The following is a 17,626-nucleotide window of genomic DNA, read 5'->3' on the forward strand; positions in this document are numbered from 1 at the left end:
TACTGTTCACAGAAGGCTTCATGAACAAAAGTAAAGAAGGTACACCAGAAGACGCAAACTACTCATTAGCAACAAAAACAGGAAGACCAGGCTGGAATTTGACAAAAAAGTACAGAAATCAGACAGTTTTATGGACTGATGAAACAAAGATGAACCTTTACCAAAGTGATAAAAAACCTAAAGTTTGAAGAAAGAAAAAATCTGTTCATGACTCCAAATATACAAGCTCATCTGTGAAACACAGTGGAGGTAATGTCATGACTTGGGCTGCATTGCTTCTTCTGGAACAGGCTCATTAATCTTGATTGATGATGTAACACATGATGGCAGCAGCAAAATGAACTCAGAAGTCTATGGAAACATTTTGTTTGCCAATTTTAAAGAGAGATGCAGCCAAACTGACTCGGAGATCCTATATCATTTTACCTGCGTAAGAGGAGACTGAAGGGAGTGACCACCCAAAACAAACAACAACTGAAAGAGGCTGCAGTGAAAGCCTGAAAAAGCATCACAGAAGAAGAATGCAAAGTGATGTCAGTGGGTCAGAGGATTGATGCAGTTATTACAGGCAAAGGATTTGAAAATAAATATTAAAGTTTTATTCACTTTAATCTTTTTTTTAAGTGTATCTGTTCTAATCACTTCAAAATGGGTGGGTTCAAACAAAAGGAGCTATCTTGTATCAGATCCAGACGTAAACACCTGGAAATAAAAGCTGAAATGTTTAACTTATCTGTTCGTCTCATTTTCATCTTTTTAAGTCAAACCCAAATGTTTTCAGACTACAACACAAACAAAGGAACTGGCCTCACTGTTGGAGGGGAGTGTAGCATGGGACCTTTCAGATGGGATTTTGCTGACCAAACAACAACTGGCAATATACAGCAGGTAGCAGCTTATAACTATATGTGATCCTAGATTTGGAGGATTGTCTTCAAATTCAGAGAATTACAGTATTAATATTTTTCACTCCACTGCCAAGGGGGAATTTCATATATGAATTTCCATATTTCTTTCTGATTTCAGCTTGCCATCCTAATGCCACAGAGAGGGGGATAAGGATCTTCTCAAGAATCTGTGCAAATTCAGCACGTCAGTAGGCAAGATTATGAGGGAGCTTCACACACCACATCTAGTTGATGACAAAGAAACACTTACGACAGACTTTGGTGATCTCCGTGAATATCTTTAGATGTTCCCATAATAAGGTAGGTTTTGCCAGTTTCCAGATTTAAAGCCTCCCTGCAGTGTGGAAAACTGAGGAATGTGCGCAATTTACCCAGAGGACCAACATCAGAACTTCCTGTAATCAAAATATAGGACAAATATGAGAGTATAAAATCATAGCTCAAGGTGAACTCCCACATACTCCCAGTGGAACTGTGCTACAAGGAATAGTTAGGAATTTCACAAAAGCAGCTGGCTGACTCAGCTAGCCTTATAGAGTGAATACATTTTAAAGGAGATAAATACTAACCTTCCTTGATGACTTGCTGTACTCGCACTGTGTAAATGTCAGTGGACAAACTGTCTGTAAATCCTTCCAGTCTCACTTTGTACACTGAAGACAGACAAGTTGCAGATTGTTATTCCATTTACACACTTGTTTGGATATTTTCTTTATTTTTTACACATAAAAACATTTAAATAAAGATGCTACAGCAAATAAATACAACCCATATACACTCTCTTACCAAAATCTATTTGGCTCTCACAAGATTTAGCTGTGCGCTGCTCATTATTGACCTTTCTCTTCTTCTGCATACTGCAGTTCTCTGGAAATATACAATAGGAACCAATTCACTAACGATGACCTGGCTACCAGGGCACATGTGTATGTGTGTGGGCAGGTTTATGATGAAGTCGGGTTGTATGAAATCACATTTTAGGCATGTTGGTGAGATATTTTTTCTGTTTTCTGATCCTACAGGTGCTTGTTGTCTCAGAGAAATGTCTACTAGTCTCTTAGTCTTTTTTCTCTGTCTCAAGTTGCCAAACTTTACTGAGGTGTATAACAAATTACTTCATTATTTCAGGTGTTCACCTTCAGCACATATACATTCATCATTTCTACAGAGTCGCAGCACCTCTCCAGCTCTCCTCTCTGGATGGTAAAATTTCACACAGTGCGTTGCTGCAACAAGAAACAAAGATATTTGAAAAAGTAAATTTTATGCTAATTGCAGTACATCAGAATGTACATTAAATGCTTTCTTAATTACTTACATAATAATTCTTGCTTCCACAATGTTACATAACATCTATATTCTAACTAACTCTAGAGATTTTCTACATCAACATCTTTAAGCAACAGGGACTGAATAGCAAATATTTCACTGAACGATAATCTGACTTTGTCCTACCAGCTCCCTAGTACAAAGCTGCTACAGGTAAGTGTCATGAGAACTCACAGTGAATGAGTGGGCATGTTGACAATGTTTCTATTATGCGACTGGACCACTCTGGACAATGTCTGGACCTGATTCACTAGACACTGTCTGGAGTTCATTTGAGAAAACAACTTTTGAGACTTACGATCATAAAACTCATAAACAGATACAGCCGCTGGTTGTAAAAGTCCCACTTTGATCTTCTGGTGGATCCTAAAAGTGATCTCCTCTGATTGACTGTGAGAAACCTGCAGAGAAATAAATGCCAGGTAAATAGACGAAGAACAAGGCAGAGACAACAATGGAGACACTGATGTCTGACCTTGTCCAGGTAGATGAGGAGTGAGCCTCTTTCTGACAGGACTTTGTTCATCTCATATTTTGCAATGGTGCGGTCACGTCCCTTAGACAACTACAAACACACAAATATACACATAGACATTGTGAGATGGCTTTTAAAAAAATAAAACACGTGTGTATGTGGATATGCAAAAAAGCTTACTAAGTCCAGGTCATTTGTGTTAACGGTGAAGCCAGTTAAAAAGCCAATATCCAAGACTGACATGGTCGCATCATGCTGCTTGTCCAAATACCTTCACAGAAAATTGAATCAGATAATTAAAACACGGGGAATAACAGGAAAGGACAATGTAGGAAGTGTGGTCAAGAAGGGGCCATGCTCTCTATCTAGCAATCTAATGGAACCTCCTGGGCTCTGTAGTATACACGCTTGATCGTACTCACAGAACCTCTATTCTCAGCCTGTATATCTTCTCCTCCTCATTCATCTTCTCTGGTGAAACAAACATAGCATGAATGTTAATTTACAGATTCTTTTCTTCATAAAAGAACAATACTTGGTAAAAAGATCAATAGAAAGATGGACAGGCTACAGACTAGCAGATAAGCAACAAACAGGTAAGATAAATAAGATAAAGGCAGGCTGGAAGATAAAGAGGCAACAGAAATACCTGGGTTTAGCGTCACTGACAAGTTAAATTTCTGACAGTCACTCTCCTTCTCTTTAGGTAAAGTGTAATACAAAGACACCATCTGTAACACAAAGAAAACATCGCACTTTATTAATAGAGATAACATAGAAATTCAGCTATGTGGAATCTTGCAGGTCCAAGTGTCTTTGCTCTTATCCTGTATTTAGAATTAATACATTATGCTCAACAGAATTAAAATATGTTTTTCTTACTGTCAGTGTTGCCTCTCCTGTGCCAGTGGCAGTGACTTTCACATTTTGGTTTATATCATTAACCTGTAGGGATTTAAAATAGGCACAAACACACACCGTGGTTATCAGAAACAGAACTGCAGAAAACAACAAGAACAATGTTTATGAGCCACTATATGTTTTATTGTCTGTCTGCATTCTTACATTCTTGGATATCAATGTGATATACTGGTTTTCCCTGTTGAAGTTGTACTTGTTAGACTCTAAATTGCCCGGCAACAAGATGTCCACATTCAGATCATACTGTGGTTCTTTAGCACTGGCCCAGTACTCTGCCACTGCCTGGTACACCATTATAGTAGCCTGAAGGGAACAAGAGTGTGTATCAGAAAACAAGAAGATGTTTAATAAACCCAGATTAACTGATAAAAGTGTTACCTGAGTTGATCCATAGCCTCCGCCCACTTTCTGCTGTTGGCTGAACCATCTCACAACAGGTCTGGCATCTTCAAAGGCCTTATTAACACAAGACAAAAAGAAAGGTGTTGACTTCATTCTGTAATGGTTATACTTTAAATTAATACCAGGGAACATTTTTTTTTTCTTTTCTTCAAATCGTAATTTTAGTAATATATGTTTTTTATGGTTTCACAAAGCAGACTGTTAAATACGTGCTTTTATTTGTGTCATAATTATTTTTTCTCGTTTTTCTTAAACATACTAAAGTGTAAACGTAAGATAAAACAAAGTCAGAGCAAACACAAAATGTCAGTTTAAAATGATAATTGTATTTTCTTGTAATATCAACTGAGCCTGTGGGCAAAGGTATCTGCCCTCTTAGTTACCACATTAGTCTAGGCAAGGTTATAAAGCTACTGTATTTCCAAGGCTTTGGGACTCCACAGATCCACAGTAAAAGGCACTATCTACAAGGGATAAGATCTAATAGTGAACTTAGTGAATTTCCAAGCCGTTTCCAACCTTTCAAAATAAGTTCAAGAGCACAGCGACAACTAATCTAAGAAAATCCCAAAACATCCAAAGAACTGCTGACCTCTCTGACCTAAATCTAAATAACTGTCACTTTTGTGACTTTGCTATCTGATAGATACTGGCTCGAAATGACATCTATGTGTGAAAAGCACTGCTAAACCACAAGAACATATTTTCCACATTCTAGGGGAAAACATGAATTATGCTTTGTACCAGATAATCCTGAAGAAAAACGTGGGTCATGCAGCGAGTCAGTGATCCTGTTCTTAAGAGGAAGTGGATCTCTGAATGGTTCAAAGGAATAAAATAAAAACTTTGGGGGTCCTGGTCAAACTAGCTATTACTTTTCGAGGGTGATTACTTATTCACTTAAGTGAATTAGGTATTAAACATTTTTGCTTGAAATATATAAAAATTTCATGTAAACGTTTTTGTTTGCTGAGGTCATTTTATGTTTATTGATGTTTATATGATTTAGTTTGATGATCTGAAACTGTTTCCTAACTCGTTGCTAACACATAATGCTAAAAAGACACTGACAAAACTAAATAGAAATAGAAATAGAATAGAATAGAAATTATTTTCTGGGTTACACTAAGTCGTTTTAGTTGGATTTCCATTTCATAATTAAATAAATGGTAATGGGGATTAAGATGTTTTAATATAACCATGAATTTCAGGAATGGAAAGATGGCAGCAATGAGAAAGGTCTGTGATGTTTAGTAAATGAGTCAAACATTTAGAAAAATTTGAAAATTTTCCAAATTTGTGTTTCCTCTTCCTCTTCAAATCCTAAATTATTTCTTATTCACTGATGTTTTATACTCACCTTGACTTTGACCAGTGCCAGAAGAGCATAGGCAGTGGCCTCCAGTGTGTAAACATGTCCCTTAAATACAGGCCAGTGGGACAGCTCTAAGATAAACAATGACAAATATGACTATATTAAAGTTCTCTCTCTCATATATATATATGTTCTTATTCTTATAAATAAGAATACAGTTTTGTGGTAAAACCTGGGGAAACAAACTTGTGGAGGATTTCTCGGTTCAGTTTAGCTTCATTGGCCAAGGCGTATGACGTCATGGTAACAGCATGGGGGTTGGTGAGGCTGGGCAAACGCTTCTCAAGGTAGGTCACAGCTCTGAGTATACTTTGCTGTAAAATCTGTATAGCAGGAAGGTTAGAAGAGGAGAATGAACCACTGTCAGTGCAAATATAAAAGGTTGTCAAATGGTGAGATAACATCAATCCAGACATATTTATCATTATCCTTTGTGGAATAACTGTGCCTAGGTGTGTCTCTGTCCTCCTAGTAGACAGAATATAATGACATTGATGAAAGAACTATCACCAGATGTCTCCTTACAACGTTTGCCACAATAACCATTAAACATTACTGTGCACTAATGTGGCTACATTTAACAAGTTAACACTTTTTGACTCGAGTCAGACTTGAGATTTTGAACTTTTTATAATGAATTAAATTAATTTTAACAAGATCGTAATCCTAATTAATTTGTTCAGATAAACCTGTTAAGCTAAATTAAAGAGTTGTATTGGTGTAATAATGTTCGGATTTATAGCAGCTTAATTTTGTCATTTACACTCAAATTTCAATTGATTGATTGAAAACAAAATGTATGTTATGGTAACTTATTAAAACTTTCTCCACCTCAAGTCTGGCCCCTACTCTTTTAACATATAACAAATTCAAACAAAACATTAAGCAGGTGGCCTGTTAGAGAACCTGGAGGCTGAATATGGCACAGGAATAGAAAATATAGTATTTTCAAGGTGGGAATAATTTGTTACCTAGTGGACTGATTGAATGACTGAGTTACATCGATTTAAACACAATTTGATGGAATCTGTTGTCCTACTAGATATAGTGCTGGTTACATTTATCAGTGTAAATTGATTTTTCAAGTGACCATTTGTAATATTTACTAAGCTAGAGACAGAAACTCTAGAGATTTTGATTGTGTGTTTTTAGTTCTGCTTCTACTACATTCAATCATATTGTTTATTCAAACCTCCAGAGCAGAGGTGAAGCTGTTATAATCCATCATTGAAAAAAGACTTTATGAGGAGAAATATAGAGGCCAAATCACAAAATGCAAACCCTTCATCAACAGAAAGAAAAACATACAGAGATAAAGAGCTCTGGAGGTTTTATGGACTGATCAGACCAAGATTAACTTCTACCAAAATGATAGAAAAAGCTAAAGCTTGGAGGACGTATGTTGGGTCAGCTTAAGCATAGACTGTATTATAGATCAGTACAAGTGAATAGTGTCTGCCTGTCATTGTTTTGCCTAAAACTAGTATGAAGAAAATAAAACAAAAGAAGAAAAAAAAATGCATGTACATGATTTACTGTACTCACATTAACGGTGGCAGCACAGAGTGTGCGTGATTCCTGCATAGCAATGAGGCAGAAGGCCGTCATGGAGGCATCTGAATCTGTGCCATGCACATCACCCTACACATGCACAGACACAAAAACTAGAATAATTGTTATTGATTAATTTCCATTAATTAAAAAATCAGTGTACATACAATCATTGTTCCAACTTCTTTAAACATGCCGTCAGGTTGCTGCGTGTTGAGAATCAAAAATCTAACAGCGCCACAGATCACTTCGCTTTGTACTGCTACCAGATTAATGGCCATCATAAACACCTTGACAACATAGGCAGTCAGCCTTAGAGAGGGAAGGAGATGGGTAGTAGTTTAGTTTAGTTTATTTGCACATGAAATACTAAACCCATTATCACATTATAACACATATGCATGAATTCATACATGTTTGAATTCCTCACCAAGTGCTGCTTTGGCGATTGGCGAATACAGCAAAAGACCCTTCTGATTTACGGAAGGCAAGCTCGTTCTGGTACCCTGGAGACAAACAAATGCACAACTTTTTACTGTCTACCATTCAATGTTTATCATTTAAATCCCCTATAAGTCACTTCTGCTTCACTTTAAAAAAAACTGTTAACCTACCAGTGGTGATGTGTCGGAGGGCTTCATTACGTTTCTGGAAGCCCACAGTTTCCCATTGGTTGGTTTTGTCCAAATATGTGGTTGCAATGACAGGCAGAGTCATGTGGATCATGTTCTCCTCTCCAGACCCTGAAGGCTGGTAGATCAAACTACCCATTGATGTACCACTAATGACGTTCTCCACCAGTGGAGCTATATGTTCTCTCCCTGCATGCACAGAAAAAAACAAAATGTTATAAATCAACAGAAAGAAAGAAAATACAAAGCCATGACTTAAAAGATCCCCACAACCACTGAGATGGTCATTTTACAGTAAGAACCACACCAGTTTAAAACAATGCATAGTTCACCATGCAGGCCTTATAACAAAAACAATAATAAAACTTGATTCTTTATGTGTCCCTTTAGGAATATTCTTGTGTCACTGTCACTGAGCCACTTTATATTACACAACATATTATTACATCTCACCTATTACAGAGATCTGTGTGCTAGTAGGTGTGTTTGGAACCAAATCCTTCTTAGGAATGCCACTGTTGAGAATTTCTTCTTGTTTTCCACCTAAAGAGAGAAGCAGTGAGCAAGCACTGGGCAACTAAATTATTTTAAAATGTCGCCATGTCATGGGAACACTCACCCGCACCTGTTTTACTAGGATCAAGGATTACAACCTGAGGAGATTTAACCAGTACACCTTCAGGCTGGAAAAACAACAGGAGAACCAGAGAAGTTAATTTGATTCATCTTTATACAAAGTTGTATAAGAAACACATTGTTTACTGGTTATTTTTAAAAGGCTGATAAAACATACATTTGCATAAATAGATACTGTATCCCCAAAACATGCCTGTTTCTCTATACTGACTTATTATAACAATGGACACATAGTGGCTACATACAACAACTCAGCTACATGTAAGTTATTTGTAGCAAATTAATAAAAGATAATGTGCATTAAAATTATGACCTCATAGGCCTGAGATGAAATTTAAATAGGACTTTTTTGTGGTTTTGAAATGGTCTGAAAACAGCTGTAAATCCACTAGATGGAGTCTGTTTCTTACCACCACCCGCAGAGTCTTCCTGACCCCATCACTGAGCGATGAGTCTTTCTTTAACAGCAGCTTTCACCTCAATGCGGTACTGTCCTACCTTTATCGGAATAATAATGAAGGGTACAGATCGTGTACTTTGGGCCCCAACTTTAACCTCCTGACGATATTTTCCATGCTTAGAAGCTGCACTGCACAAGTTGTCCTCTTCAATTAGATCCACACGCACCTTGATAAGGAGAAAGGAGGAGAAACAGAGGGAGGCGTTTGTGGATCAGATGCTGATGCTCTTTTATACTGATTTTCTTAGTTCTGGACTAAAAAACAGAAGTGCCACACAAACTCACAGTGACAGGGTCGGGGCTGTAGTTGTGGAGGATTGCTTTAACTTCCAGCTGCTCTCCACGGACAGCAGAGTAGGGCAGTCTGAGATCAATGAAGAAATTCTTCCGAACAATCACCTCCAGTGGATCACTAACACAGATTCCTTAAAGATGAGAGGGATAAAACAAGTGATCATACAGAGAGAGAAAAAATAGACCAAGTGGATGATGGAGCTGTAAGATACACAATAAAAACACAAGACAGATTGTTTTCACTCACCCTGAGTTCTTGACAGACTAATACCAATGATATGCCAGGTTGTGAATGAGTCTTTCAAAGGAACATATTCCATTAATGATGTTGATTTACTGAAAAAAAGACAGATAGAAGGTAATGAATACATTAGTCCTAAACATTAGTTGTGCATGAATTAAATTAACAGTGTATTATTTGTGCTGCCTCACCAGTCTGGGGTTTGTCTAGGGCAAGCACGCAGTTGGATGTCTGACCACAGCCAACTTTCAGGGAAGATGGTACGAGAAACAATGTCATCGCTGTCACCTAAAATGTTACGTAAACAATTACCAGTATCCAGACAGCTCAAGGCTTCCCTTCATGCCCCTTCAAGTTTTCCTCCTTTTTCCACAGGAGCAAGAGCAAGATAAAAACGCTGAAGATAATGTAAGTCTCATCTGGAGCTTCTCTGCCACGGCAGGATCACAACTGCGCTCCCACTGTCTTCTCTACTTCCTGTCAGTGTTTCCTAGCAACCAAAGCTCATCTTCTCAATCAATAACTCTTTCTTTAATTTCTCAGAATTTCTCGTTTTATGAGACCTCTTTCTAATAAAACAGTACATTCCTTGATGTTTAACTTTACAGTATACACTAACAAACAGTAATCTTAAATATAAATAAAGGTTGTACTATGTTGTATGTGCAGTCGTTAATGAACAAATTAATGCTTGTTCATAGTGATAATTGATGGAACCTATCTGTATTTGATGGACATGTTAATGCATGTAATAATATAATATACAGTCTGTGTAATGAGTAAATGAACTTGTGGTAATGTAGATTTAAAATGTAATTTCCCACTCAGCCAATTAAAACAAGAATACCACTATTTTTGTCACATACAATAAACTTATCAGTGTTTCATGCCAATGGGCAACGTAAAATATATTATATATCAAAAACTCATCTCCATTCTGTGTAATGTAAATTGCTATTCATTTCCCATTGATGTATGTTGCATTTTGGATCACATGTAAACGTGCTGGCCCTTGATGAGTTATTTTTATTTCTTTGCTCATCTGTGCCCTGGCACACTGTCCACTGATAAATAACGTAGCAACGTAAAAATGTAAAGACTCTTAAAAAATAGGACTTGAATTAATTACTTGACTTTCATGAATATCAGAGTTTAGAGATTTTGTTCTTACCTAAGCTGGTTGTGACATCCATTGTAGTGGTGGCTCGTTTCCTCCTGCTGGGACCTGGACATTTGAACTCTGCAATTGCAACACAGACTGGATCTTTACCCCACAAGATTGAACCAACACTTTAGTTCTGCTTTGCATGAAGAGGAATAATCAGTCATCGCACACTTTCTCCGTTGGAATGTTAAAATACTATATAAATGCTTTGCTAGCATTTTTAATTTGGAGGAGCAGTTGGATGAAGTCAAACCAGTAGTAGATTGCTGGCTACCTTGTCTGTAGGGCGTGCCAGAAGCAGTGCTGGACTCAAACAACAGCCCAGCATCATAAAATACACTCATACTGTTCTTCCCTCCACCTGGTGTGCAGCCAATGTCATACTTCTCTACAATGTCCCAAGTCTAAGTAAACAGAGTGTGTTAATTTGCACTTTGGAAATAAACAAGGTGAACATCCACAGTTTACTGTAGCGTTATAAAAGAATACCATTCAAATGTTTTCAAAGATAGCAATGGACTAAAGAAATGACCTTTTTCTGAGTGAGTTGATGCTTGTTGTTTATAACGTTGACACCTTTGTCCACTGCCACCAGTCCCACTGTGGCCCCTGGATCACCTGTGACCTTCAGCCTAAATATCCTGCGGGGCTCATAGGATGAAGGAGGACTTAATGATTCCAACTTCAGCTAAGATAAAAAAAGGGAAAATTAAAGAGACATGGTTTGTATTTGTTAAAGTAATATTATATAAGATACACAAGGGAAATTTCTAACTGCTAACGTCATGACTCATTTCATTAGTTTATTTCTGGTTCATGAGAGTCTGTTTGTCTTACCGAGCCCATGCAGGAGTCCTTGACGTCCACCCAAATGGAGTCTGACACCACTTCGTTATCACTTGGATGGTAGTAGGCTATGATTCGGAAAGATGGCAGCATTTCTTTGGTGATTGTAACATTCAGGGATATTAATACTCGACCTTGGGTCCGATAGCGGCCGTATTTCACCAGCTGACCTCTGCTCAGGATCTAGGGACAAAGATTTACACATCAGTTCTTATCTAAAAGTTATAGGATGCAACCAGTTTTATAACTGTGTGAACTCAGTTGGTTGAAAAGTCACCCAACTAGTCTAACTGAGATTACCTGAGTGCAGTGGATGTGTTTTGAGGATTGTAGTATAAACAAGCCCGTATATGAAAGATCTAATTAGTGTTGAATCAGTATCATGGCTACAAACAAATCATGAAAACAAAAGACCACTGAGAGCAACTCAGCAAAAAGTAAAACACACTGAAGCTTCCACAGTTGAAATAGGAGAGACTCTGCATTTAACAACTCTTGTGTGGGTCATTTAAAAGGGGTGAATACTTACGCAATAACTTTCTGTTTTATATTTAAAATTTCTGTATAATACTTCAAATGTTGCCAGAGATCAGTTTTCACTTTGGCATGAAAAAGTGTCCACATATGTACAGGTTACTGTAAAAAACATCTCTCACCAGGTAGGTGATATCATGGTCTTGATTTTGCTGCCTGTTAAGGAAGAGGTTCATTTTGAAGTTGTCTCCTAACTGAAGCTCCGCTGCATCGATACCTGCAACTAGAGCATTTTAAAACAAGTGGTAGACACTGAAAAGATCTAGTGATCTAGTGTTATGCCACCACCTTGTTTGCCATCTGGTGTTATTTCATTGTTTTCCTCACCTATGTGGATGTAGTTGTTGCTGCTGGTGGTATATGGGTAAGCTACCATGGTGGCTTTTGCTTGTCTTTCCTGTGCAATACGAGGGTCACTGGTCCTTGCCTAAAATTAGAGACACACAGGGTATGTTTCAGGGTATCTCTGTCTGGTCCAGATTGGACCAGAAATATCAACTCTCTTTTCATATAATGACTTCATATACTGTAGCACAAACACAAATAAAAAGCTGGTCAACATTGCAGTGTTAAATCAGCATACAGTATGTTAAATCATTTAATTTCAGCACTGTAACAAAAAAAAGTGACTTATTTCACTTTAAATATGCCGCCGACTACACAGTAACAAATGTGCCTGGCTGTATGTCTGAGTCTTTCACATTTTTATTATTTAAATGCTCATTATTTGACCTAGGGACATCAAGGGATAGAAAGAGATGTTGGTTTGATTTGTATTTATTTTTTAGCCGTTGTGGTTGGCCTATATAGGTGGGAAAGCATATAGAGCTGCAGAGTATTATAGCCCTCACTGTGGTTTAAAGATGTGGATTAATGTAAGTTTGCGATTCCATAGGTCGAATGACCAGTAATGTGAAAAGGTTGGGGTTTTTTTTTGGAGACTTACAGTGATTGACAGCGTTGGATCTCTTGCCACTGTATTGACGGTAAGCCTTGTCACGCCATTAGCTGCAGTGATGCCCTGCACTGCACCTGGCTCCACCACCACTGGAACACCTTGTGCTGGAGTTTCATCAGGATTCAAAACTTCAACCTGTCGTCAAAGAAACAAACAAGCTGCTGAAGAGTCATCTCTCTCCACACAGAAAGGCACCTGGCCGACCTGTTGATTGAAACCCAGGTTCGTCTTGCTGTGAGGCGTCAGTGCTGACCACTACACCACCGTGCCACCCACAGTCCATTTATGTTGTTTAAAAAAAGTGCTTTACCACAACATCAAAGGACATTCCTGGTTTAAAATATTTGGGAGTTCTCTTGAAGGAGATGGTGTAAGGTGATGTGACGATCTGGATACCTCTCAACTCTGTTTCTACCATTTCACCACCTGAGTTCAAGCAGAAGAACAAACACGTACCCAGAAAAGTAGTATCTGGTGTTTATATACATAGATTTAGACCCCAATGTTACTGATAGTACATGTGAGCTGCTAATTACTGTATGACTACTGTACAGTAATCAGGATAGTACAGTAGTTAATAATGAAGAGGTACAAACACTCTTTCTTACCGCTCTCTGTGAGCACACTGACAGCTACATATATAGAACTGCCCACCAGGTTGAGGATGTTTTGAAAAGTCTGTGTGATGTGCTCTCTCCTCAGTGTGGCAGCTCCATTACCGTTCTCAATCTAAAGTGAGGAAACAACATTTTGAAATACAGCATAGTAGTAGAGTAACAGAAAGTTCTTTATGTCAGCCTGACTTTATGTTGGACATTATAAATACTTCATAACTTCAGATGGGATATTAACACAAAGACAATAAATGAAAGACAGAAATACAGTTCAATTTTATGTTCCTTCTCACCATCACTCTCTGAAGAGAGCTGGGAAAGCTCTTTTTTTGACCTTCATCAATAACCCCAAATACTACATAGGAAGTCCCATCTACCTCCTCACCATCGAGATACCTAAAACCACAAGATGTGGACATGAATAAATGTCAACTCAGACTATGTCAATGCATCAGAGTGATAAGATCTTTATTCTGGTTTTTATTTGTTGTTGTTAAATGTTTAACTGAGATTCTCCACATACGTAGCTTTAATGTTGATGGTGAGTTCTGGACTGTCCACATAGAGCAAAGAGCTTGCAGGTGTCAGTTTAACCTGAAAACTGGGCAGCACTGTAAAAAGCATCATGTTCAACAGAAAGTAAAAATTAACTGAATGTTTTAGATGTTTTCTAGTAAATAACAGTTCAGGTAAAAAGGGACTCACCATATTCTTTGACCTCAAAGCTTGCAGAGTAACTTAGCTGTGGGTTGCTGTGGAACGTGGCCACAACCTTCCACAGTCCAGGACTAGAAACACACATACACACACACACACACACACACACACACACACGCACGCACGCACGCACACACACACGCGCACACACACACACCATTGTCAGGAATCAAAAATAAAGAATGTGATCAGAGAGCAGAAACCACCAAACCACAAACATTAAAGATAACATAAAAAGGTTGTGGAGGTTATATGGAAGTTAAGTTCGTTCAGAAGATGCAACAGTCACAACTCTTACAACCATATTGGAATAATGTAGAACCCAGAAAATACCAACAATCAAGCACAGTCAGTCAGCCTACTCACAACTATTTGTAGTACTTGTAAAATGTAAATTTATCAAACTGAAAACAGAACGCGAGCAAAATCAATCAAATGCTCACCTGACAATTTCATCAAGTCTGTAACTTCCAGATTGGCTGCCCCGTCTCAAAGAAACTACATCATGTGGTAGAATGATGCCTTCAGGAGTCTAAAAGTAGACATTGAAAAACCATTAAATGTGATATTTAGCACTTAATATAGCAAAAGCAAATACTTCTCAACCAGTCACCTGTCTACCATTTGAGAGTCTGATCAGGTCCCGTTGACACTTTCTTTTGAGGGAGAAGTTGCTTTCATACATTAAACTAATCCACTAGGAGAACACGTGCATTCATTGTCACAGCGAGTGGTGGGGTGGTTGTAAATATACTTTTATAGCTTTCTAATTTTGTAAGTATGCCGGTGCAGAAGGTGAAATGAAAACCAAGTTCATCATATTCCTGTTAACAGTAACATCAATAGAAAGCCCTGTGCTTTGTTGAGGGTATTGTGTTCATGTAATGTTCACTGCTGCTTTGCTGTCAGATGGTAAGACATATGTGTGCTGCTGTTACCACCAAACTATAACACCATATTTCACAGGAGGACAGTCTCCAAAGTTAGAATGCAGTACCACTGTTAATGAACTGATAGGGAGAATCTATGTTAACACATTTTAAGAGTTAAGTTTAATGTTGTTTTGATTTACTAATTATAATTTCTAAAACGAAGGATTCACTTTACTGAATTTTTCGGGACAATCAAATCAAACTGATACAAAGCATGAAATCATTTCTGGAAATTATCTTGCTAACTTTACAGTGTTATAACACAGCTGTGTTCTTCAGCATTGATCTAGTACTGAACCAACCTTGACTGTTGGGGGTGTAGATGGTTTTGTCTGTCTGAATGAAGATGTACCCAGACTGGAAGGACACTAAGACGACCTTCCCCAGGAGTCGGTCAGGGAACTGAGCTTGCAGGTAGACAAACTGCTTCATGTTGGGATCCTTACTGAAGTTTGCTGCATGGACCTAAAATAAACATGATGACATACAACATCAGTGTGTGAGGAGCAGGACCAGTTTACGTGATCAGCATTTCTGGATCCTAGATCTCTTCTTTGAGACCATGATAGAAAATAAATCCAAGTTAAATGTATCATGTACTGGAGTTACCGTTATTTGTCCGAGTTGTTGAAAGTGGTTTGCAGCGTTAAGAGTCACAGATGTTGTTGCCAGCCTTTTGTTTTTGGTTGGATGGTTCATCACATTAATATCAACCCTCATGTCTCCTCCAGTGCAGTCTTGACACTCCACAAAGATGTTTTCTGCCGTTCCTACTCGCAGCAAGTTGGGAGCAGACAACACCTGCCTGTGGAGTTGTTGATGTGCTGATTAAATTATAAAACTTTTTTATTGTACACATTTTATGTACAGGTCTGTTGTCACTGTTTGCATAATGAATATTTTATGATTCCTCTTAAAGAAATTGTTTCTATCCATTTGCTGGATTATCCTTCATTAAAGGTTATATTTTTAATTGGGGCCCTTCTATCCTGCTTTTGTTTTTGTAAATGTATTAGTTTGTCTTGTAAGGGCTCACCACAGAAAATCATCTACCTCCATTTAACCCTGTCCTCCGTGTCCTCTTCTCTCACACCATCTAACTTCATGTCCTCTCTCACTACACTTGAACTGCATCACTGGTCTCACCACCTTCTTTAACATCTTTCCTTTCTTTCTCACTCATGCTCTTTTGTCACACAACACTCCAGATACTTTCCACCCTGCTTGCACACGCCTCTTCACCTCTGTTTTACAATCTTTGTTTAATTTGCATCATATGTTCAAAAGTGGAGAGGTTAATTAAATATATATATATATAAATAGAAAAGAAAAATATGCATTGTGCACATTCTCTCATTTTCTTATGAGAGAAATTTCTTCTTGGTTTATCTTAAAACCATTTGATGAGAGTCTTAAGTCACAGAAGCTGAGAAGCTTTTAGAGCTTTTTTGCTAAGGGTTTTATTTATACAAATTATAAGAAAATTTGTGTTTATTATTATTGTTTACCTTAATAAAGACACATTTTATCATGGCTCTTCTCTTATTTATTGTGTTTTCATCAGGAGCACTGGATCAGACAGGTCTACTTACAGAGGAGCTCCATCAGCCAGACTAGTCAGGGAGGCAAAGGCCAGAGAGGCCAGCAGCCTCAGAGTAGTCCTACTCATCCTCCTACCTGATCCTGTCTTCCTGCCACTGTAGAGGATTGCTCTGCAGCTTGTTCTTTTTATTCTCCCAGGTCCTCCTGGACCTTCACTCCTCCTATTTACTGTCTGTCTCCCCTCCCAAAGGTTCCCAGTACACATGTGTAAATACATGATTTCCCAGCAGATGTTGAGAAACCAGTCATTTGGCTAAATGTTATCTCCACTGTGAGGACAAAATAAACATGAGAAAATCAATGAGTTTGTATATGTTTGATTTCTAAACTTACCGTTGTATAACATAAAACAGCTTTTCTGCATTTCTGATTTGTAATTGTAATCTACATGGCTTTTTGACCTGACAGTGTACAGACACATTTTGGGGACTTTAAGGACCGTTTCTTTAGTCCTAAATGTGGCATAATATCAGCACATTAAAGTATTCAGATAATTCTATGACTCAGATGAGCCATTGATTTAAAGGGATGGTGCTAATACCTTGAAATGTTTTTGAATGCCTGGAGAAAGACTGGATTTCCAAGAACATCGGTGCCTTCACTGTTAATGCTGTTAATTGAATGTTTTGAGTTCATATGTGTGTTTATAGTTCAAATTTACCATAAAGATGAGTTTGGATACCAAACCAAGGGTAACACTGAAACAAACATGTTGTAACAAACTGACAGCATAACAATTGCAGATATGGAGGGACTGAATTAAATACACAAAACAATGGAGTAAGAACAGTGTGTGTCTACAGTATAAAAGCATAAATATGGTGGTGGTAATGTAAGCTAAGCTATAAGTTTAAGCATTTTGTAGCTTGTTCTTCTGCATATACGTCCATTAAGCTGGACATCTTACTTCTATAAAACATATAACATGGAGTTACCATTAGTGTGACAGAATCCTAATGTTATGTGAAGAATTATTAATTATAATTACGTTTCTGTTACACACTCCCTATCTAGTGCTTCACTCTGCATGACTG

At 37.8% G+C, this 17,626-nt stretch overlaps 1 pseudogene; it reads right to left on the reverse strand.

Moving 5' to 3' along the window:
• LOC113161855 overlaps positions 1-16,721 on the reverse strand; it is a 17,803-nt pseudogene extending 1,082 nt beyond the window's left edge.
• Between the last annotated feature and the right edge of the window lie 905 nt (positions 16,722-17,626).

Source organism: Anabas testudineus, chromosome 1 (assembly GCF_900324465.2).
Source record: "Anabas testudineus chromosome 1, fAnaTes1.2, whole genome shotgun sequence".
Lineage (NCBI taxonomy): Eukaryota > Metazoa > Chordata > Actinopteri > Anabantiformes > Anabantidae > Anabas > Anabas testudineus.